Source organism: Hippopotamus amphibius, chromosome 1 (assembly GCF_030028045.1).
Source record: "Hippopotamus amphibius kiboko isolate mHipAmp2 chromosome 1, mHipAmp2.hap2, whole genome shotgun sequence".
Taxonomy (NCBI): Eukaryota; Metazoa; Chordata; class Mammalia; order Artiodactyla; family Hippopotamidae; genus Hippopotamus; species Hippopotamus amphibius.
The window spans coordinates 103,167,013-103,189,960 of NC_080186.1; positions in this window are offsets into that span (position 1 = coordinate 103,167,013).

Below are 22,948 nucleotides of genomic sequence, written 5' to 3' on the forward strand. Positions count from 1 at the left end.
TGGGTTATCTTGCCCCCCAGGCGCTGGGAGGGCTGGGCCAGCTGGTTACTCACATACCTAGAGATTAGCCTCTGAGTGCCAGCACTTCAAAAATGTTACCTTCTTGATTGAACTATTTCTAAAATTCACTGCATACTTTTCTGCTTTAGTAAGAGTAATAAAATGACAATACCAATAATTTTACTAATATTAACACAATGAGTTTGGTACAGTTTTAAGTGCTTTACGTATGTTAATTAACTAAATCCTCGTAACACCCCTGTGAGGTATGTACAATGTTATCACCGTTTTGCAGATGAGGAAACACACACAGGAGACTCAGTATTTGTCCGAGGCACACAGATCACCAAGCACAATTGTATCTGTTCTTGGTAGCTCAGTGATGTTGCCCAGATCATCTCATATTGGACTGTAGCCATGAATGTAGACACACATATGGAAGGTCTAGGAGTTTGAGAACTGACCTGGGGTTGCCCAAATTAGGTTCCTAGGGGGCTCAGGGAGGACCCTGTATTGGCAGCCTTTGCTCTACATGGGGCCCTGCAGAGAAACAAGCCATGGGGGTGTCCCTAGGAAATGAAGGTCAGGGGACCATAATGGGGACGGGGGAAGGGGGGAACTGGAAACAACATGGTGGGGAAAGCAGGGCAAGGAGGTGGAGGGTATTGAGACCCACAGATGGCGGCCATGGTGGGCTTGCCCTGCGTATGCGGTGGCGTGATCACTGTTGATTGTTCGGTGGGTTAGGTGGGGGTCTGATGACCTGGGTTCACCTGTATGGACTGGGTAAGACTGACAGCTACCAAACCTCTCCACAAACTAGTTCCCACATCAATAAAATGAGAAAAAATACTTAACATTTAGGGAGGATTGACGTGGATTGACCCAGCTATGTACATAAAGCACTTAATAGAATGCCTGAAATGTAGTAATAACTCAGTAAATGGTCTTAGCTGTTTTTAATAATGAAGGTCTGGAGCGAGGCCGAGATGAACAGTTGCCTTTGGTTACATAATACACCCTGTCCATGACTTTGACTGTAGCCTTGGAGCCACAAGGGGCAAGTTTCTCTGGAGGGAGCTTGTTCTCTGAATGGCAAGTGGCTGGGCTGGTGCTCTGTCCAGCAAGCTTCCAGCCCACGTTGCCACCCTACTGGGCAGCCTTTCTGAGCACAGCCCCTTCCATTCTGGCTCCCTGGGCCTCGGCTCTGGGCAGTCATATGACTGGTTCTCACTGCGCTCAGCTCGCTCTAGCAGGGATCAGGCAGCCTGCACGGTGAAGGACTCCTATGTCAGCAGCTCTGCAAGCCAGCAGGTCAGAGGGGAGGCCAGAGGTCTCATGCTGGAGGCTCCTAGAGGCCCAGCAGCAGACAAGCCCAGACAGAGACGTCAGACCTGGCAGCACATAGCTTAGCCCCGTGGAATTCAGACGGTAGTGGCTGCAACCGGTGCCCGACTCCTTTCTCCTGTAGCTCAGCTGTGCACCATGCCCAGTGTGGACTGGGAGACTCCACCTCCTAGAAACCCCACCTTCTCTAAAGAAGACCACCGGGTGAGCCAGCACTGCTGAAACTGGCCCACGGTCCCCAAGGAAGCAGCCTGTTCCTCAGCACAGAAATCGGGGAGGGTATAGTTGGAAGGGGTGAGGTGGGGAGTCAGGGAGCAGAACTCAGGACCTCAGGGCCCAGGGTCCAGAGGGACGCCTCAAAGAAATTTTCTTAGTGAATAATCTGGAGGAGAGATTTTTTTTTAAAAAAAAGAAATTATAGTATTTCTAAATAGTGTATCTATTACTGAAGGGAGAACTGATACCCCAGGGATCGTCTACATTTTTGTTTAACATCAAAAGCCATTTTGAAAATGAAGTCCCTTGTGGATGCCCAGTATGTAAAGCAGCTGGAAGGACGGCAGCTGTGCTGCCGCTGATCTGGGGCCTGGAGCCCTCAGGTGCTGATCCCTCCCTGGGGATCCCCCCAAGGACCACGCTTCGAAACCCGTGTAAAATCAGAGGAAGATGAACTGCGGCACCGCCAGGAGAAGCAGAGCCGCGTAATAGCCCGTGTCCCACCACGTCTCCCACCCCACAGCGTAAAGGTTCAATTCTCAGAAGAATGACCTGCTCCCCCTGTGAATTCCCACTGATTTTGGACTGGGGCATCCAAATGAACGAGCGTTTTAAAAAGTGATGATTGAATCAATGAGATGAGAAGATGCATACCTCGCTTTTCCGTATTTGTTTAACTACCACCCAGTGTAACCACTAAAACCTTGCCGGTCCCTCAGAAGTCCCGCCAGAGCCCTGCCTTACCTCACTCTGCCTCCTCCCCAAGGGTGCTGCTTTCCTGACCTTTGTAACAGTTTTTTCCCTTTTTCCTTGTGGTTTTATCACGTGTGTATGTACCTCTAGGTGCTGCCGTTTAGTTTTGCCTGCTTTTGAACTTGTTAGAAGTGAATTTATAATTTCATTCTTTTAGAACATGTTTCTTTTGTTCAACAGGATGTTTGTAGGATTCAACTATGTTATTGAACAGAAGTTTTTCTTTGCAGGGGACTTTGAATATGTCACGTTCATGTCTTTGGACAAGTCAGTTACCTTTTTAGAGCCTCAGCTGTCTCATCACACACTATGGTTCAGACATGGTTTCCAGAGCTTCCTCCAAATTCCTGTCTTATTGGAGAAGAGATAAGATAAATATAATATGGGGGTCATAAATCACTAATGGGATGAAAGAAAAGAGAAGTAAACAAGTTTCTATGAGGAAAAACCACCTCTCAGTGAATAGAGACGTGAACATATCTTGGCGAACAAGGTGATTTCAAAAGGAGAGAGAGATTTTCCCATATAATTGAAAATTTTGGTTTTAAAATTCCAGAAGTGACTTTCTCATTTCAGCAGGTCAGGAGGACCCTTAATAACAGACCCTTAAGTAGACAGCCCTGATGGATAATAACACCTCATCTCTCATCTTCCACCACATTCCTTTTTTTTTTTTTGGCCCACCCTGAGTGGCATGCAGGATCACAGTTCCCCCACCAGGGATCAAACCCGCACCCCCTGCAGTGGAAGCGCAGTCTTAACCACTGGACTGCCAGGGAAGTCCCCCTTTCTGTTATTAAGCTGCCATATAAAACCGGTGAAAATCACAGACAGAAATCACCAACACAATTTGTTGATTCTCTAACAGTCCCCTGAATTTTGTAGAACTGGAATTTGGCTGTAATGATCGCTTTTTACCCTCCACGTTCTGTCTACCCAAGCCTGAGTGCCCCCAGCTTTTCTTTTCTGTTGAGCACGACCCCAGTCCCTCCTGCCTGTACACCCCAGCCCTCCTTTTCCCTGTGCATTCAGTCCGGGCGATAGTGAGCTGCTTGTAGTTGTCACAGACCTTTGTTGGATTTGCTGGGAAAACATCATGAATGCACAGAAGGCCCAGACCTCCCCTAGATCACATCCTGAGGTCCAGCAGCCTCCCTGATGTCCCCACTGAATTCTCCCAGGGTTAACTCGCAATCCCTGGGACCCAATATGATCTAACAGTGTATAGATTGTAAAAGAATCACAACAGTTTTTCTGCTGAGCTTGGAGTATGTTTCGGGTAGCAGGAGGTTAAGGGGGTGTGTACACTGGTTTCACTTAGACTCATCTCACTGAAGCCAGCATAGACATGATGAATTAAAACTTTTTCCTAGAGCAGCACTGTCCAATAGACCCTTTTGCAATGATAGCTATCCTCTCTAGCTACTCTGTGCCATTTAACACTTGATTAGCCACCTAGCTCAGTAGCCACTTGCTGTAATTAAGAAACTGCTTCTTTAATTAATTTTCATTCAAATAGCCACATGTGGCTAGTGGTTCTGTTATTAGACAGCACGGCAATAGGGCAGGTCTTCTCGGTATTACCTCCTCTGGGCACATATTGAACTTGCGTGTTTTCAATGCAAAACAAACAAAACAAGTGCCTCTCACTGGCATTTGTCTCATCTGCATTTGCTTATGCAGCCTGGCTTCTGCTCTGCCAGCACACAGGAATAGCAGAGATAAGGCCATACATGCTCTCAGTATTGCCAAATCAGTGATCCGACATGGGGTTACCCCCTAGCTTCTCGTCTCTCTTACCCCCTAGCTTCATTCCTTCATGCAGGATGATTTTACTGCATGTCTGTGTGCCAAGATTTGGGGTGATGATAAGAAAAAGGACACTGTCCCAGTTCCTATGTTCCATGTTATTGGTACTTATTTTATAAATTGGTGACGTTCAGACTAATGGGACCACAACTCAGAAATATGTTTTACCTTGCAACCTAGTACACATGTATGTACGTAGGTATATTCATAACAAAAGTTTCAGGGAAAGATTTTTACCTAAGTTATATGCACAAACAGCATATACTCATACAAGGCACAGTATTAATTGTAGACTTGACTGAAAATTCATAGGAGGAGGTATTTATATCGCTGCAAATGTGGAGACATATCCAAATAATATCTAGGACACACAGTTAAATCTGAATTTCAGATACACATGCCCCAAATATTTGTTTCAAAGTCTTGCAACACTAACAGCAATGCTGACAACTTCAAGTTGAACATCAGATGATCTGTCCTTGGCCTTTCCCCGACTGGGGGCTTCCTCGTGGTCTGTGTCACCTCTGTGGTCTCCAGCTCCCACATCCCGTGCCCGCCACTGTTCCCTGCCCCCACCCTTGGCTCTCCTGCAGGTCACATTACACATCCAAAACCATCCTGGCTCCAAGCACAACAAAAGGGCCCTTCATTCACCCAGATCTACTCTCCTATGAAGGCAGTTCTCCCCACTGACATAAATATCATATGATAACACTCTTAAAATGGGCCGCTATGGTGACAACAAGGCCTTGTCTTCTACTCAAGGTGGTTACAGGCTCTCTTGCCGGCTGTGGTGTTTGCGGTGGAGGAGTTGTCCTGGCCTGAACTATGCATGCTTTCAGCACAGGTGTATTGCATCCCTATCATGTCATAGGCCCTGGATATACAACGATCAATAAGATGAGATGGGGGGCATTGAGTGTTGGGTGAGATCTCAGTGCAGGCAGCCACAGGACACGCAGCGGGGGCAGTGGGGGGGTGGGGATAGATAGCGAGCCATGAAATCCCACAGCAAGGGTCCATTTCAGAGGGTTTCATGGAGCAGGTGTCATTTCAGCTAGTCCAGGGATAAATGAGAGCTCACAGGTCAAGAAAAGGGACGGAGTTTCTAGGCAGAGAAAGCATAGGTTCAGGGAATGATAACAAGTAGGTACAGGAGAAGATGTGCAGGATAGGCCAGTGAGATGGGCTGGTCCTGTGGGCTTGGGGCACCTCTTTTGGGTTTACACCCTGCTTGCAGCAGAAAGCGCTCACCTCCATGTGTTCAAACAGGAGAAGGGTCTGTAAAGGTACTCATTTCCTATCGCCGTGTGCTAAATTATCACAAACTTAGCACATTAAGACGACACACATTATGATCTCACAGTTTCCGAGGGTCAGCAATCAGAGCACAGCTTAGCTGGGTGCTCTGCCTCAGGGTGTCTGACAAGGCTGCAGTCCAGTCAGGGTGGCCAGGGCCAAGGTCTCTTCTGGGGCAGGACTGGGGAGGAATCCAAGCTCACATTGCTGGTAGAATTCAGCTCCTCGCAGGGTGTTGGACTGAGGCCAGTCAAGATGCAGGTGTAGAACCAGGAGAACCAGGAGAGTGTGGTGTCCCAGGAACCAAGGGGGTGGGAGGGGGTTGGCAGCGTCAGAGTTTGGCGTGGATTAGAGAATGGACATAGCACATCACTGTGACTGCAGAGGGAGGTACAGGGACCAAAGGGGGACCAAGCCCTATTGTAGGGGGCTGAAGGGTAAATGGGAGGTGAGGACCGCCAAGTGCAGATGCTTTCTTTAAAGAAAAGGCAGTAAGGCTTAGTAGGCAAGAGCATGGGCTTGGAGCGCTGGCTCCACAGCTTACATGCTGGGTGGCCCCTAGGCAAACCACAACCTCTCTGAGCCTTGTTTCTTCAGGGCTACCCAGGCCCAGAGGAACCAGGATAATAGCAGCCACCTCAGAAGCATGTCTTGAGACTTAAGTGAACTGTTGCAAGTAACAGCACGTTGAGAAGCAGCTCAGAACCTAACTTTGGGCTTCTGCCCCTGCTCCCATCAGCGTATTCTCCCCAAATCGCTTTTGAAAAATATCTTGCTCCCCAGCTCAAATGTCCTCCCTGGATGTGGGATAACATTCAAATACCCCCCCACCCCCACCCCCACCCCCACCGTGTGGGTTGGCTTCTTTTTATTTCCGTGTCGCCACCAAGTGCCTCTCACACCCTTGAATAGGCCAAGCTCCTGCAAGCCTCAGGGCCCGTCCATGTGGGGTCTCTCCCCTGCCTGGGACCCTCTGCCCACCCACCTCACCTGGCTGTCTCCTCCACCCTTCAGGTAAGTGATGCCTTGTTTACTCCCAACCTCTGGGGCTGTCCTGTCTCAAAAGACAGGGCTGTACATTCCTGCGTTTGCTCTGTGGTGGGAAACAGGGCTAGGAGGGAAAATAACCTAAATCACTCTCCAGGTGTGCAGCTATTTGCATCTCCACAGTCTAAGGGGCTAAGAAAAACTAGGTCTAGCCACTAGAAACTTGGTGGCATGCAGGTGCAGCTTTCAAGAGAACTGGAGAGTGGTGACGTGTGTAGATGGTGCAGGCACACGAGGACACCTAAAGGGAGCTCATTGAACCTCAAGGCAATTCTGTGCAGGGCGTGTGGGGGTGGGGAGTGTTTACAGATGACGACGCTGTAGACATGCAAAGGGGCTTGGCCCCAGGCTTGCAGCTGTGATGGGCAGGTGTGGGCTGAGACTGGGCCCCAGCAGACCCTGATTCCAAAGCCACATTCTCCGCCACCCCCACCAGTCTGCCTCCCGCCTTTAGCGCTGGGCCCCTGCTGCTGGGGGCTCCACTTCCAGGCTACTCATCCTCACCTCCCTCAAACACGGCCTTTGGGAGCCTTGGCCCATGCCGAGGGGGGCTGGGAAGACAGAGAGTTTTCTAGAAACTTGAGGAAGCACAGCCTGCGATGGCTGATGGGACCCTCAGCGACACGTCCCAGCCCAGTGCTCTTCACGCCGGGGCAGAGGTCTCTGGAGGAAAGCAAACGTGAGTCAGAGGACAGAGACAAACAGGTCCCATCTGCATATTGGCTGCCTGGGCACCAAAGTGATGGTGCAGTGACTAATTCTCGAAAGCTGACAACCTAAAATCTTTTAGAATAACGCTCAGTTGACAGTTTCATTAGCCCGAAGACACTCCTCCCCCCCCACACTTGCATGGGCTGTGGGATTGGAGTGTGTAGGGTAGCTCTCTTCAAGCCCAGTGTTTCCCAAACCACCTTGACGTCAAGAATCGCCTGGGGTACTTGTTTCAATGACAAATTCCAACCTGAGTCCCAGGCCAGGTCTCCAGAGCCAGAACCCTTAAGGGAAGAGGCAGGGAAGCTGGATGTTTCACAAAGTTTCCAAGAGATTTTTATCACCAGGAGGGTTTGGAAACCATCTGGACCAACCCCTTTATTTTACAAGCCACGTTCTCGCCATCCAGAGAGGCCCCGTGGCTGCCCAAAGTCACACAGCAAGTTATGAACAGGGTGAACCGTGAACCCCCAGCACTGCGTCCTGCCACATGCAGAAGGAAGGCTGGAAAGAAATCCCAGTTCTCGAGTACCTGCCACGAATCGAGCTCTGGGCTGGACAAGTCAGCGGTAAAAGCAAAGAGGACCTCCTGGGGCCGGGTTCCGTGCTGGGCGCTTGCCTGCGTGTGCTGTTGTTCAGTCCTTATGGCAGTGCCCTGCTGGGACCCGTGGCCTCCTCGTGTAAGGGATGAGGAAGCAGGCACACAGGAGGCGAGTGCTGCCCAGGGACCCAGAGTTAGTAAGAGGCAGAGTCACGATTCCAAGCTGGCTCTGGGAGAAACTCAGCACCGTATTGGCTCTCAGAGTCACTTTATCAGTCTTATTTCATCTAATTCTCACCAAAAGCTTGTGATGTAATCAGTTTCTCTTTGAAAGGTGAAGACATCGAACAAAGGTCAGGACGGTGAGGCAAGGTGCTTAAGACCAAGCAGCGGTAAACCTTGACGGCAGGATCCAGCCCAGCTCTGTCTTACACCAAAGCCCACACGATCCTCAGAAACTGGGGGTTTCAGAAGCGCCTCCTGCGGCTCAGCACCGCCACCACGGTCCCCCCTGCACCTTCATCCTCTCCTGGGAGGCCTCTAGTCACCAGTCCCTCTCTCACCCCTGTGCTGCCTGCTCCTCCACTTCCGCTTGTCCCCAAGTCCTCTTCTTCTTCTTTTTTTTTTTTATAAATTTATTTATTTATTTATTGGCTGTGTTGGGTCTTCATTGCAGTGCACGGGCTTTCTCTAGTTGCGGAGAGTGGGGGCTACTCTTCGTTGTGGCGCACAGGCTTCTCATTGTGGTGGCTTCTCTTGCTGCACAGCCCATGGGCTGTGGCTCACGGACTCTAGAGCGCAGGCTCAGTAGTTGTGGCCCATGGGCTTAGTAGCTCCGCGGCACAGGAGGTCTTCCCAGACCAGAGCTCAAACCCGTGTCCCCTGCATTGGCAGGTGGATTCTTAACCACTGAACCACCAGGGAAGCCCCCCGAGTCCTCTTCTGATCCCCATCTGCTCTGAGGTCCTAGAGCAAGGCTTGGCACACTTTCTGCAGAGGGCCAGATGGTAAACAGTTAAGGTGTTTCCAACACTGTTGCAGCAACTCGGCTCTGCCAACAATGGGACGCAGAAGGAGCCACAGACAGTATGTGAACAGATGAGCGGGGCTCCATTTGAGTCGATCCTGTTGGCTGGAGGTTGCCCACCCCCGTTCTGGAAGAGTGCTGGGGCTGCGTGTTGGAGCAGATTCACGGTTATTTCTGCTTGGTATGGAGAGAAAATGTGTCTGAGTGAGAAGAGCCCCCATGTGTCTGGCCATCGAGAGCCTCATGCCTGAAAAGTGAGGGGCGTGTTGAGGCCTCAAGGTCTGTCACTTGCCCACTCATCCATCCATTCATTCATTCATTCACCATAGAAGGTCTTTTGAACACTTGGCATGTGGTGTAGACATTGTGCTGATTCTTGGCAAAATAGGCGGATAAGTCCCTGCCCTCCCAGGACATATAGCTAATGGAACGTGGGGCTCCCCATGTGAGGAATGATGGCCAGGAGTGTAAAGTGTAAAGCAGGGACATGATTTGGGAGCCAGGGGAGACTTCTCGGAAGAAGTGACATTTAAGCTGAGACTTGAAGTATGGCTGGGAGTTACCCCAGTGAGGGCAGGGGCTAATCAGGGTGAAATCAACACAGGGAAAGGCACCTCAAGTGACAGGTTCTGAGGCCATTTGTAGAGCGTGTGTGCACTGATGAGTTGACCCTTTAGGAGGATGTGATTCTTTTAGACAACAGGAGCATCTGAGTCTCCCGCAAGCAGATGGACCTGACTGTTTTTTGATCTTGTTCCATGATCCATACGGTGCAGCCTCCGTACTGGGAGAAAGAGGGGGTGTGGCTGATGTTTTATGTGAGTTGGTGAGTCAACACAGATGTGGACACAGCCACGCAAAATTTCCATTTGTTTCTACAGTTTAACCCTTCAGCCAAATATCTCCCATCATTCCAAAATATCCAGATCACAGACTGTTAGATGGAATGTTATTTTTAAGGCAAATGCTTAAAAACTTATTTGCAAAGTAATCATTATTTAAAATAGAAAATGATTTATTGCCTTTTTACAAAAAAGTTGAAAAATCTTGCCTAGTAATTCCTTGCTCCCTGGGTCCAAAAGATTCAATGCAGCTTTTTAAGGAATCTGAAAGAAATACCAACTACCCAAGTAAGTTAAACTGATACTTGATTCAGAAACTGAAATTATTTTTATTTTTTAATATACTTCCCAGAACGTGTGTAGTCTTGTTTGTGTCTGTGTGTGCTGTTGACTGGGCTCTGAGCACAGGAGCTATTGGATGGTATTTTTCACTTTATGTGGATAGCATCTTTCCCCAGCAGGGCTGTCACTGCTGTGTAACAGAAGCCGTGTGCCCCAGGCGGGGGCTTACTACATGTTTGGGGATGAGGACAAAGATGATAAAAAGTGTTTGGGGCAATGCCGACAGCACAGCATAAATGAAGATAATGCAGCGCCCGCCTCCTGCTTGTACCCATGCTCCAGGCTCCCTGCTGGTCATGCAAGATCCCCTGGAAGGATGCTCTTGGCAAGTGCCCCCTAGGCTGCTGGCCGTTCACATGGCCGCCCCTGAGCCCTGAATCGCACACTCCAGGAACTGAAGAGACAGCTGAGGGCGTCCTGTTCCCAGCACATAAGAGTCTCCGGGGAAGCAGAGCTTTACCAGTAAGGAGAATGGCTGAAAGTCAGTGCCTGGAGCAGCTTGGTGTGGAGTTTGCAAACAATCTCACATGCAGCAGCTTTCAGGAAGGTCCTTGAAAGCCAGCCATTTCTAGTGTGAGGGTTGGAGAGGGTGGGCACCGAGGCGGGGGCGGGGGGAGGCCTGCCGGTGTGGGACGGGGGCGGAGAAGGCACAGCCTGTAGCCTAGAATGACGGGGACCTCGGAGGAGAGACTCAGCGTCCTGCGGTGAGGAGGGGGGCAGCTTGCCTTGAAGGAGCTGAACCCCGGTGTGGAGGCTGGGGGACCCTGGATTGCAACCTCAGTGTCTCCTGCGGTTCTGTGGGCATGACTGGTTTCCTGGTTTCCTGAGCTGAAAAGTGTCTCATTCTCAACACCTGGCAGCAGGGGGCCCAAGTCAGTGAGGCAGGCAGATAGGGGTCCCTCAGCCCTCAAGTGTTTGTTTCTCCCCCAGTTACAGGCTTCTAGTGTCCAGGAGCTTTTGTTCATGACTTATTTACCAAACTTGGTACGGAAGCCCGGCCAGAGCACATACCCACTATCAGGACGGCACACAGGTCCATCCTGAGGCCCAGTTCTGGTCCCGTGTGGTGGCTGCAGGGACGGCTTTGCTGAGACAGTCCTCGGGCTGCTCGCGGGCCCACAGGAGAGTGGCGTGATCGGTGACCGATGACTGCTGCGAGTGGGCCTCAGCCTCACCGCCTCTGTGGCTCTCTCGTGTTCCTCCGCTCCCTGGACGCCTGTGTGCGGTGCTGCGGGTCTTCGTCAGATATTGAATGAAACTGAATCCACCTACATCTCCTCTCCTCTGGAGTGGCTAGTACATCCACACTTCCTTCGATGGCTCTGCGCGTAATAAGGGACAGTTGCCCATCGAGTTATCCCAGGAAATCCTGTTGTTTGGGCAGAGCAAGAAGGAGGGGGTAGAGGGCTTCCTATATTCAGCAGCTGAGGGTGGCGTTTCCACTGTGGGCTGAGCGGTGTGCCGCTGGCTCAGCGTGGCGCCCTGGGGCTGGGGGTGGAATGGAGGCCGTCTCTCTGCCAAGACGCCTCCCTGCTCAGGGGAGTGAGAGAAGTTCTGCTGCAGGTCAGAAGCCTGCTTCCCGGTGGCCAGGGGATTGCCTGAGAACATCCTCATCCAGAGGCCCTCTCGCTCAGCCGTTCACAGAAGTCTCCACCCCAGGCTGCCAGTCCTGATGGGTACCCCTTCTCCCCACTCTTGATTCCCTCTGGGGATGCTAACAGCATCGACTGGGCCCGTAAGCGCTTCTCTTCACACCCGTGGACACTGCCAGCGGACTTGAAGCACTTTCTAAAAATAAGCTGCTTGCCCTGGGTCCTGCTGGATTCTTGCAGTTCCAGAAGAAGCAAATAAAGAATGCGGGTCTTCTGGCTTGAAATCTACCAGCCTGTCTCCTCTCCCTTCAGCCAGGCCCACCCTAAGCCTGCTGGGCAGGTCTGGTTTTCCTGGCCTCAACACATGCATGCATCCTCTAGATAAGAATTTCCAGAGAACCTGACTAGCGAGAGTTTAATTACTGCTAACTTGGGGAAGTCATGATGTATGTTTCCTTGCAACTGGTTCCTAAGAACTCAGAATTTGCCACTTCATGCACTTTTTTTTTTTTAAGTGTACAATTTGGTATTTTGTTTTCTTATTAGTAATGCATACATGGCAATCCCAATCTCCCAGTTCATCCCAACCCAACTCCCCACCCCCACCCCTCCAAATTTCCCCTCTTGGTGTCCATATGTCTGTTCTCTGCATCTCACTTCATGCACTTTTAACAATTAAATAAATGGTTTGGAACCCCGGATAAAGTTGAAATTGCAAATCACATAGATCTTTGAAGGCCATTCTGGAAACAAAAGCAGGAGTTTTTTTGGTTTGGTTTTGTTTTCTGCGCTTTGAAAAATGAATTTCATGAATAATTTACCTGCGGAAACATTCCTGATCTATTCATACACATGCTGATACTCATGTCCATGCCTGAGCGGACACACACGCTTACATACGCACCCACACCCACACACAGACACACACACCCCCCCTCAACTTCTCTTCTGGTTTCTGAACTTCTGCCATGGTTGATTTGTAAAGATTTGAATATCCCGCAACACGTGGCTCAGAAACACACAAGTGTTAGCTGCTACTTCTCATTAACATATTTTTGTTTTTCTAGACTTCCTCCCATTACATCAAGTATATGTCATGAGTACCGTCAGTTACAAATTCACAGGGGCCTGAAAGCTTCCCCAGGTGTGTATCCCCTCTTTGGAGTTCTGCATGCAGTGCGACGTGGCAGACGGAGCAACCGCCTTTATCTGGACAGGGTGATGAGCTGCGTGACCCTGGGCAAAGACTTGCTCTCTGGAGATGAGGTTTCCTGATTAATGAAAACAGCAGGTGTGAGGATCCCTGCTTCACAGTGTTGTGTTTAGGATTAAATTAGATGATGTACATAAAACAGTGCCACCTCCCTGGCCCAGAGGGTACTCAGGAAAGGGTCATCAATAGGAGAATCTATTGTGGAGTAAGAAGGAGGCTTAGAGCTCACGGCCAATCCCCCCCAGAGCTACTCTGGTCCTCTTAACACCCCACCCTGAGCACCAACACCGTGGCCCAGCCAGTAGCAAGCCCTCAGGGAAAGACTGTGAGACCCAATTGGTTGTGCAGCCCAGGCTTGACCAGCCCTAGGAACGAGGAAGGAATTTACTTCTACAGGAGTGAGCCCATTTTATTGCCAGACATGTCAAGTCGTCGGAAAGCACTTCTGGAGAGATTGGACTGGAGCAGCCTAGGGATGGGTTGGGCCAAGGGCCGCTGTCTTGGGAGGGAAATGACCCACAGAACCACAGGGGAGGCCTTGTGTTTGTAGCCAGGATCAAGAAGGGGCCATGATGCACCTACTGCCATCCTTCACTTGCTGCTGTGTGCTGCCCACAACCTCACTCGCAAGTGCAGATTGAGGTCATGGAACATATTCTCCTCTTCCCCTGGGTGCTATGAACTGGGCAGTACCGTGGGTCAAAGCCACAGTCCCCGCCTCTTCATGTTGCTTCCGGGCGGCAACTACACGGATTCAAATGTGAACGTCACATATACACATTTCTAGAAGTCTCGTATCGGAAGCCTCAGATCTCAGCTGCTCATGTGAATGGGCATTCGTGTCTGGTTATGGTGAGTTTGTGTCACTATCTGATGGCTTACTGGAAACCTGCTTATTCTATGTGGGAGAAAAAGAAGAAATGACACTTTGGTGTTGTCTTAGAAACCATGGCTGGGACTTCTCCCCATAAGAACACACATGAGTCATCTCAGAGAGCCTGTTGTTGCACAAGGTAGTCGTGGGGAGGACATGTGATGTGGGAAAGTTGTGGAGCTCGGGTTCTAAGCCGGGTTCATCTTTGAAATGCCTGAGGAATCTTAGGGCAATCACTTGTCTTCTCTGAGTACTGCTTCCCTCACATGTAATGTAGGGGGGTGGGGTCAATAGAATGCTATGTAAGATTTTTTTCAGCTCTGACATTTTGTAATCAGAGCGCAAACGCAAAGCTCACAGATCTGCGGGACCTTTATCTGTCCACATCGTCATCTTTTTCCTTCAGAGCCACTAGGACATTCTGCAAACAGGACTCCCTGTCTCCTCCTAGGCCAGTCCCTTCTCAGTGGTCCTTAAGTCACTGGCTACCTGAGCGGTGCTTCTGAAATACACAGCGGATGCCTTTTCCCCCTATGTAAAAAATTCCACTGAGAACCATTCACCGCTTTTCCTCGTATCCACAGGTTGCATTTTTCTGTTTCTTCACATGTCTGTTGCTTTTCTATCATGCACTCGACTTTGTGAATGATTCCTTGTAGGGAGCCTGAATTTTCTTGTCTTCCTTGAGAGGGTACTGAGTTTTGTTCTCTAAACAAAAGGGGACAGTGAGCGCCGCTCCCCAGGCTCGTGTTTGGCAGGCAGGGCACCAGCAGCACCGCAGCTTGCCCACCTCTTAGAGTCTCGCCTCCTGTGCTTTTGCTCTTTTCATCTGTCTCTCTGTGTGTCTCACAAATTCATCCAGTTTTGTTGTGGAGAATCTAAGAAACAAAACTGCTCAACAGTTTACTTAGTTTATAACAAATATTTCTGGTAGAAAAAAAGATCTAAACAAAATCAAAGGCAATAACGGCAAAAATTATACTTGGTAAAATTGTTTTTTAACCAAAAAAATTAATAAAATTTTAAAAATCCTGGACCATATTGATTTATATAAAATTTGACCTGGGGGACTCAAAGTTGGTAGAAATAAAGGCATATACATCTTCATAATGGCAAAAGCTTTAATCAGTACAACTTGATATGAACAAAGTAGACGAATAAATGAAACCTCTGTTCAAATGCAAAAGGAAAAAGGAAAGACGGCAAAAGTGATTCTGGTAACATAAAAGTAAGGAAAAATAGGAAACTATTTAACCACAGTATACAGAAAAATCGACAAAAAATAAATCGGCTCAACAGAGTTCATGCTGGAAAATACTTTGTGAACAAAAATTCATTAATGTTTATGTAATTCTGATTAGAAATAATTCCAATGAAAACATCCCAGGATGAAAGTGGTGAGTTCAAAATGCCCGTGCATCACCCAGGCTCTTCTACTTCCCAAAGTTTTTGTCCAAGGTGTCTTTTCATCTGGAAAATACCCTCTGAGTGGCCAGCTGACTTGGTGTGTACTCCTCACTTCTTGGCCCAGCCAAGTGTCACCTCCTCTGTGAAGCCCTCCCTGCAGCCCGAGGCACAGCGCCCTTCCCCTCTGTGCCCACCATCCTCTGTCCACCCTGCACAGAGCTTTGCTGGGTTGGGTTATAAATGCACACCGGTCTGGAGACTGTGAGCCCTTTGAAGGTACATGTGCTTCCACCCACCTTGACATTGGCTCTGGATTCCCCAGGATCCAGTAGAGTTTTTGGTTCAACACATATTTGTTGAATATTGAATACGTTTGTATGAAGCCCTGGCTGGTCACTAGAAGGAGAGAGAGAGGCACAAACATGTTGAGATCCAGGCCCTCCCTCAGGGAGTGTGCTGTCTGGAAGCATATGATGCAGGTAAGAGAAAGAGCCACAGTGGGGCCACGACAGCCACCAGCCACCAGCCACGGTGCCTGGGGCTGGGCCGGGGTGGGGCGGGGGGCTGGTGCAGACCTGGCTGAGAAAATCTAGGATTTCTTTCTTAAAAACACATGGGTATTTCTCCTGCATTATAACGTGGAAATGGAAAAAAATTCAGAAAAAAGGAAGAAAACCACCCACATTTCAATCACATAATATAGCCTTTTTTTTTTTTTCAGGATTTTTAATTTTTTTATTTTTCAGAATTTTAATTTTTCTTTTTTTTCTGTGTAAGTTTTGGGGCTTTTTAACAAACTTCTTGTTTTGGAATAATTATAAATTCATGGGAGGTTGAAAAAATAGAACAGAGACGTCCAAATACCCTTCAGCCAGCTTCCCCCAATAATACTGTCTTATATAAACATAATATAATATCAAACCCAGGAAACTGGCATTGGTACAATCCACAGACCTCATTCGGATTTCATCAGTTTCACATGTTATGGTCATTTTGTGAACATAGGTTTGTATGTGTGGTCTAAATTTTATTTTTTCAATTAACTTGATCTCACGGGGCTTTTTAAAAAATATTCTTGTGTAATCTTCATAACCATCATTTATAATGTCTGTATAATGAACACCCACCACCATGTGTAGCAGTCTGCCAAATTCTTCCTCCGCTTTTGAAGTTTACATTGCCTCCAGTTTCATTGTTATGAACAGCACCGTTCTACATTTTATATTCTTTTTATACTATGTACGTACATACTTTCTTATTTCTTATTCTTTTCTTCTTGGATACATTTCCTAAAGAATAGGGGCAGGGAAGTATAGGGTGATAAATGCTTAAGGGACTACAATAATACTTCTGTCTTAAGACAGGAAAGATTGAGATATATTTTGGGTTGTGGTCTGATCAATTAGAGAGGGAGCAGCTGAAGACATAGGAGGGAGGATGTGAAGACCACACAGAGTACAGGAGAATTGGGGGGGGGGGGGTGATAGGTTAATTTCATCAAGGCCCCAATTCTTTACCTGTCCTGTATTCAGGTCCTTTGCCATGTAACTCTGGAGTTCCTCCCCTTAAAGCACAGCATTCCCTGCTCCACGTGGCGAACTTTGGCCTGTAGAATGAAGCAAAAGTGACAGAGTGCCAGCCCTGAGCCCAGGCCCCAAGGGGCCTTGAGTATGTCATTGAGGTATTCTGGTTGTTTGTTACCTTGCAATCTTATAATAAGAGCTAAATGATAAAGGGCCCCCTGGATAGAGGCAGAGGGAAAGAAGGGAAAGAGGGTTCAAGTCCAGGTATGTCCAGGTATTCCGGAAAGAGCTGCATGAATTTGGTGCTGTGCTTCGCAAAACCCACTTCTCTTCTGCTTCAGGTGCTGGGTAAGCAGAGGTCGATGACACATCCCGAATGAACCACTTGGCTTTATGTAAGGAATTCAGTTCCTAAAGGGTCCCTCTTCAGCTGTCACGTCTGAGAAGTCACAAGAAAAGAGAAGCTAGACTTTCGTTTGAGGAAGCATGAGACAGGCCACTCTAAAGACCAGGGATGCCGTGGCGGGGGGGAGGTGGGGAGGCCCTGACCACGGGAGGTGCACATGAGAGCAGTGAAGCCTGTACAGGAATAGAGAAGAGACCCCCCCCCCGCCCCCCCGCCCCCATCCCCACCCTCTTCCTTTAAACTCAAGAACAAATTTGCAAGGTCAAAGTGTGACTTAGATCTTGGGTACCAAGGAGAGTTTCAGAGGCAAGCATGAGGGGGAAAAGAGCACACAGAACTAGATACAGAACGTCCTCAGCATCAAAAAACCAAGTGGTTTCTTTACTGAGGCCCTTGAGACGCAATAAGAACTAATTTTTCACCCACAGAGAAAGCTGGTTTACTTCTGGTTAGCTTGGTGCCACCAAGAGCTGCATGTTCCCTAGCTAATGCGATGGGAGAAAGTGAAAAGGAAGGAGCCTCTTGCAGAATCGCTTCCCTCTCCTGAGTCATTCTTCAGCTCCACACTCTGGGGGCAAGGATTCCTGTGATTAAAAACTGAGGTCAGAACCACAGAGGAAGCCACGTAAGGAGAGAGTCCGTGGCGGGGTGGACACGAGCAAGTCTTCCTTGAGTTCATGTGAGTCGGAGAGTCTAGGGGCTGAGAGGATCTAAGGTTCTTGCAGACCACCCTTTCAAGCCAGAAATGAGAAGGAGGCCCAGAGAGGTGAAGGGACCAGCCCAATGTCACACAGCTCATGCACAGCACAGCTGGAATGAAACCCAGAGATTTTTACTTCTCTTCCTTTGTCCTTTTTGTTTCCATCAAAGCCCAGGAGCAGGATGGATAGTTGCTATAATATTCAGCTAAGGGGAGGGGCTTTAAATCAGGGTCCAGAGCAAATCCCTCCTTTCGGGAAACTGCTTGTGCAAGCGGCCTCCCACAGCGCCGTCAGCCGGGTGCAGCTGCCCTGCTCCGCTGCCTCTTCCCGGAAGGCCTCCGGTGCTCTGGTTGTGTTTCGGGCCGCCCTGACTGGGGACAGTCAGAGGCTGATCACATCCCACCTGTCCTCCCCAGACCGTGGTTAGGATTCGGTAGGTGCGGAGTTGCACATCCCAATCCCCTAGCGGCAGCTGCACACGGGGTTTGGACACATTTTTGGATCAGGATGGACTAGGTTTAAACTTGGAGAATGCCGTCAGAAAAGCTGCCTTTCTACTGGTGACCGAGAGCAGAGTGTGGTGGCAGTGGTGGTGGGCTGGGGGGCAACGTGGGGAGGTGAAGACAGCGGCCCCCAGACACACTCCAGAGCAGCTCTGGGCAGCTCCCTCCCCTCTCCGGGCCTTGGGTTCCCCATCTGTGATGTCAGGGGGTGGACGGTATGGTCACCAAAGCCCCTTCCAGCTTGGCCAGGCTTCCCACCTTGAGCCATATCGAGACTCAGACCAAGCAGCCAGAGAAGAGCGCTCTGCAGGGACTTCCTCTTGCTCCACCCTGCCCCTGCGTCCACTTCCTCTCCTGGCATTTTCTGTTTTCTTCTCTGTCTGGACACAGGACTCGTTTGGCTCTGTTTCCCGGCCTCCCCTAGGAAACTGTCTTTGCCTGAAGCACACTGAGGCACAGGGTGCCCGGCTGCCTCTCAGCTCTGGGTCCTGGTACCCTGTGGCCACAGAACAACCGGGTTGAAGGGGAGCCTTCCTGTCAAATCCTGGGCGGCTGCCAGGCCGAAGGGACGTGCAGGGGGCTGGCCTTGTCCCCAGGGTCACAGTGTCATGGACCTCTCCTTCGTAGCTGTCCTCCTCCACCATCCCTGGGGGCAGGAGAAAGCCCTGGATGTCGCTGGCATGGAGCAGAGGGGAGGGCGGGACAGCAGGGTGATTCCAGGAAGGGGAAGAGTGAGTCCCAGGAGGTCTGGAGATGAAGAGGAAGCCCCCAGGACAGAGAGAGGACAGGGCGAGGCGGTGGGCAGGCTGGGGGGTGGCGCCTTTCAGATCCCTTCCCCCAAGAGGAGAGTACATACGAACCCCAGAGTGTGGGCACCTAATCTGGAGTGGCCTGCCCCAAACAAGCAATTGTCATGACCAACCCTACCCCACCTCCCCGCCCATTTTACCTTAAAAAGCCAGTGCCTGGCACACGATAGATGCTCCGTAAATGTTTACTGAATTAATCTGAATTTGGCCGGCTACTGGATCCTCTGTGTGATTCCCCGATTTTGGAGCCAAACTTATGCTCCGTGGAGGGCATTCCAGGGCTTCCAGCAGGAACACAGCTGGGCTGAAAGCCTCTGGGTGCGTTATCAGGCACCTGAGCTACCACCTTGCCTTGTTGCCTGGGTTCCAGAGGGCCTGGAGCAAGTCAGTTCTCCTTCCCGGGCCTCAGTTTCCTGTGTGTGAGATAGATGCGGAGGCAGGGGTCGGAGGGCTCCCAGACAAGCTCACGGGGATCGCAGCTGCTGACCGCGTCATCCCCCTAGAGCGTCTGGGAGGATATGGTGGAGTGAACATTGGGGAGATGCTTAAGGAGAAACCCAACCTTTTTAGAGGCAAAGCTCATTATGCCAAAGGAGCAGGCATGAGAGAGGGTTAATACTTCGTGCCACTTCTGACCGTCTCCCGAATATTCCATCTTTATGTGTCTGGCTATGACCATCTTTACGTGTGAGGCTTAGAAAATGAGTTTCTTTGCATTGCGATTCACGAGTTCTCTGTGTTGACAAAAATAATGCCAGAGGCTGCATCGTGCTTTTCGGACCTGTCAGTTCATTCATTTACACATTCATTCAGAAGCATTCATTAAGCACTGCAGTGTGGCAGGTGGTGGGGCTGCTGACGAGACACTCAGGGAAGTAAGCAGGGAATCGTACCATAAGGTAAAAAAGGGCATGGTGATGGGATGAACAAAGCATTTGGGGCAGCTGCCAGTGGGACTCACTACCTGTCCCTCTGGTACACACGCTGTGTCCTACGCTTGTCACCATCTCCCTGAAGGTGTACAGGTGTGTGGAGGAGGACATTGAGGCCTGGCAAGGGAAAGTGACTTGCCCAAGCTCACGCAACCCATATCTTCTGACCTCAAATCCAGGGCTGCCTTCATCACCCCACAGCCATAGATACAATGCCATGAGTTGCCGCCCTGCAGGGTTCCTTTAGTGAATCACTTTTGCTTTGCTAAGCCTCTTTTACTCCCACTTAAAATAATAATAATAAAATTAGTTGCTTGCCTACTTTCTGTATAAAGCTGAGTGGCCTCATGGGCGTATATTATCCTTGAAGAAGAGGAGATATTTGAAGATTTTCACCCTTGGCCCTACATTGGGGTGGACAGTCATTCCCATCACTCCACAAAGAGTCATGGACTTTGGCCATCCGGGAATAGACATCCACCCACGTTTGTAAGCTGTGAGGATTGTCCTGACCGCTACAGGGTGCTTTCTCAGACTCCCAGATGTCACATTTGCTTTGCTTCCCTTTTTGTCTTTCAGAAATAAGATCCTTCCCCTCAAAACAGAAAGCTGGGTCACATAAAACAAGGCAGAGGCAGAGGCTGGTTAGGCGCTTTCGCGTCTTCAAAATTCTTGAGAGTAGGTGAACACAATCTCATTGAACCCTGGCTTTGCTGTGTGACTCTGGCCCAGGCATTTAACCACTCTGAGCTCCATGAGTTTGCCTGTCTTACAAATACATCAATGGCACGTCTTCACAAAAGGGTGCCAGGATTTACAAAGCAGTTTGTAAACAGTGACCTCCTTTATGAATACAGGATGCCTATCAGGCTTTTCTGGGATATGTGGGTAAGGTGGCATGACTACTGGAAAGAGATTGGACTTTGGAATTAGAAGATCGAATTTCAAACCCTCAATGTGCCTCTAAAAAGCTGAGTGACCTTGAGTCAGTCTCCAGCAGCCCCGAGACTCAGCAGTGAAGCCGGGACAGCTCTCCTCACCGCAGAGTTGTTAGGAGAGCCAAAGAGGCTGAGACGCTGTCCAACCAGGTCGTCTGGGACCGAGATATTGGTCAATGTCACGACCAAGGCTGGTTTCCCCTTCGGCAGCTGCAGTTCTTCAAAGGAACCGAGGTCTTATGAGCTACAGGCCATAAGATCCTGCCCAGACAAGAAAGGGAAGCTGGCAATCCCTCCCTGCCTTGGCCTCACTCCTGGGCTCCCGCCACAGGCCACGTTCCCTTGGCGAGGCTTCTGCACTTTCAAGTGCCTCTCACAGGGGCCTGACGCCTTCCTGCTGGAGAGGCACCCTCTCCACCGTCTAGTCTGGGGGCAGGCCTCCTGCTTCACCTTCTCTAGGAAATGCAGGGGCTGTTGGCTGGCGTTGGCACCCACACGGGGGCCCCTCTTTTCCACATCACGCAGCTCCTCCGAACAGGTTCGGTTCTCTGGTTTTGGGTCCCCTCCACCAGGAGGCGGGCTCAACCCAGGTGGAGTCAGCGGGAAACAGCCTGGTTCCGACCCACGTGGAGGTCCCGTGGTGGGAAGGCCAGCCCGGGCTCCTCTTTGAGCTGAGGTGCTCAGGTGGACTCTGTTCTGCCCGCAGGGCTCCGCAGCCCCTGAGGACCGATTAGCCTGCTGAAAATTAGCCGCCGTCTCCAGGTGGCCAGCGAGGGTGTGGCAACTTCACAAATAAGGAAAGCCAGGATAAGAGGCAATGTTTGCCCCTGTGAAACAAGTTTGTGATAGTTTTGTGATAATCCTGGTTAGGCAGCTCCCAAACCATTGTTTCATCCACAACAGCTCTCCTCATTTTTTCTAGAAATCAAAGGCCACAACTGTTCGCCTTCGCTTTGAAGTATTGCGTCTGTTTGCTTATTTGATTCGGACAGATTGAGAACCATATAACTCCGCTTTTCATGTAAAATTTTTCCTCCTTTAAGCCACAGCTCCATAGGAAACAAATGTGTATGGAATAAGAAAGTATATATACAATGAATATTGACTAAATAGAAAATATGTATTTGGATTAGAAGGCAAGATACATAATCTGTGTCTGTAATTATTGACTATAAGCCACCTGTTAACACGCCCTGAGGTGGTACATGCTGGATCAATACTAATTGCTTCTGTAAATTCCAACATCAGGTTTTCTAGGAGAAGGGCATTTTCCATATGGTGTGCCTTTCTTAAAAATATGTAACCTATAAAAATTGCATGAACATAATTAATGTTTTTCTTGCATGTAGTTCAAAAATAATTTTTGGAGAAGATCTAGAAGCACTTCACATTATGTCACACAAAATGCAGTTGAGAAAGCTCCCTAAAAGAATATAAACAAAGACAGATTCTGTGGTTCCCATGTACCAGGGCATAGATCCAGCCTAGCGCAGCAGGATGAAGTCAGGAACGTTCAGCCACTGCCCAGCTCTTGCAGACTTGAGCTCTGAGGTTCTACAACCCTGTGAAAGATGTCCTCTTCCAATGAGGGGCATAAAAAAAGCCAATCAGTTCAAACAGCTTCCCACACCTAAGGTCTCTTCCTATCATTCAAAGGTACGCTCAACTTTTCCTGTTTCCTCACTTTTTCATCTGAGCAGGCATCAGAAGCCATGCCTTCCTTCAACTGGTCCAGCTGAGAGCTGGACCAGACCCATGAGGCCATCAGTTCATCTTGTATCCCAACACCATGGACAGCCTCTGATTGAATACTTCAGTGAGGAGGAACCCACCATTTGGGGCAACTGTTTTATTTTCCATCACTCAACGAATTGGTCCTTCTAGTGAGCTGAAATTGGCCTCCTGGAGATTTTACCATTGGTTTCAGTTCCTTCCTGGAAAGCCATGCAGCATTTGCCTTCTTTCACAGGACCACCTTTCAAATATATGAGAGCAATTCTCTAGACAAAACGTCCCAGTTCCTTGAACTTTGGAAATACAGTGACTGTGGACCCTACTCCAGAATCCCATGAAAACTGTGGATCAGGGACTTCCCTGGCGGCGCAGTGGTTGAGAA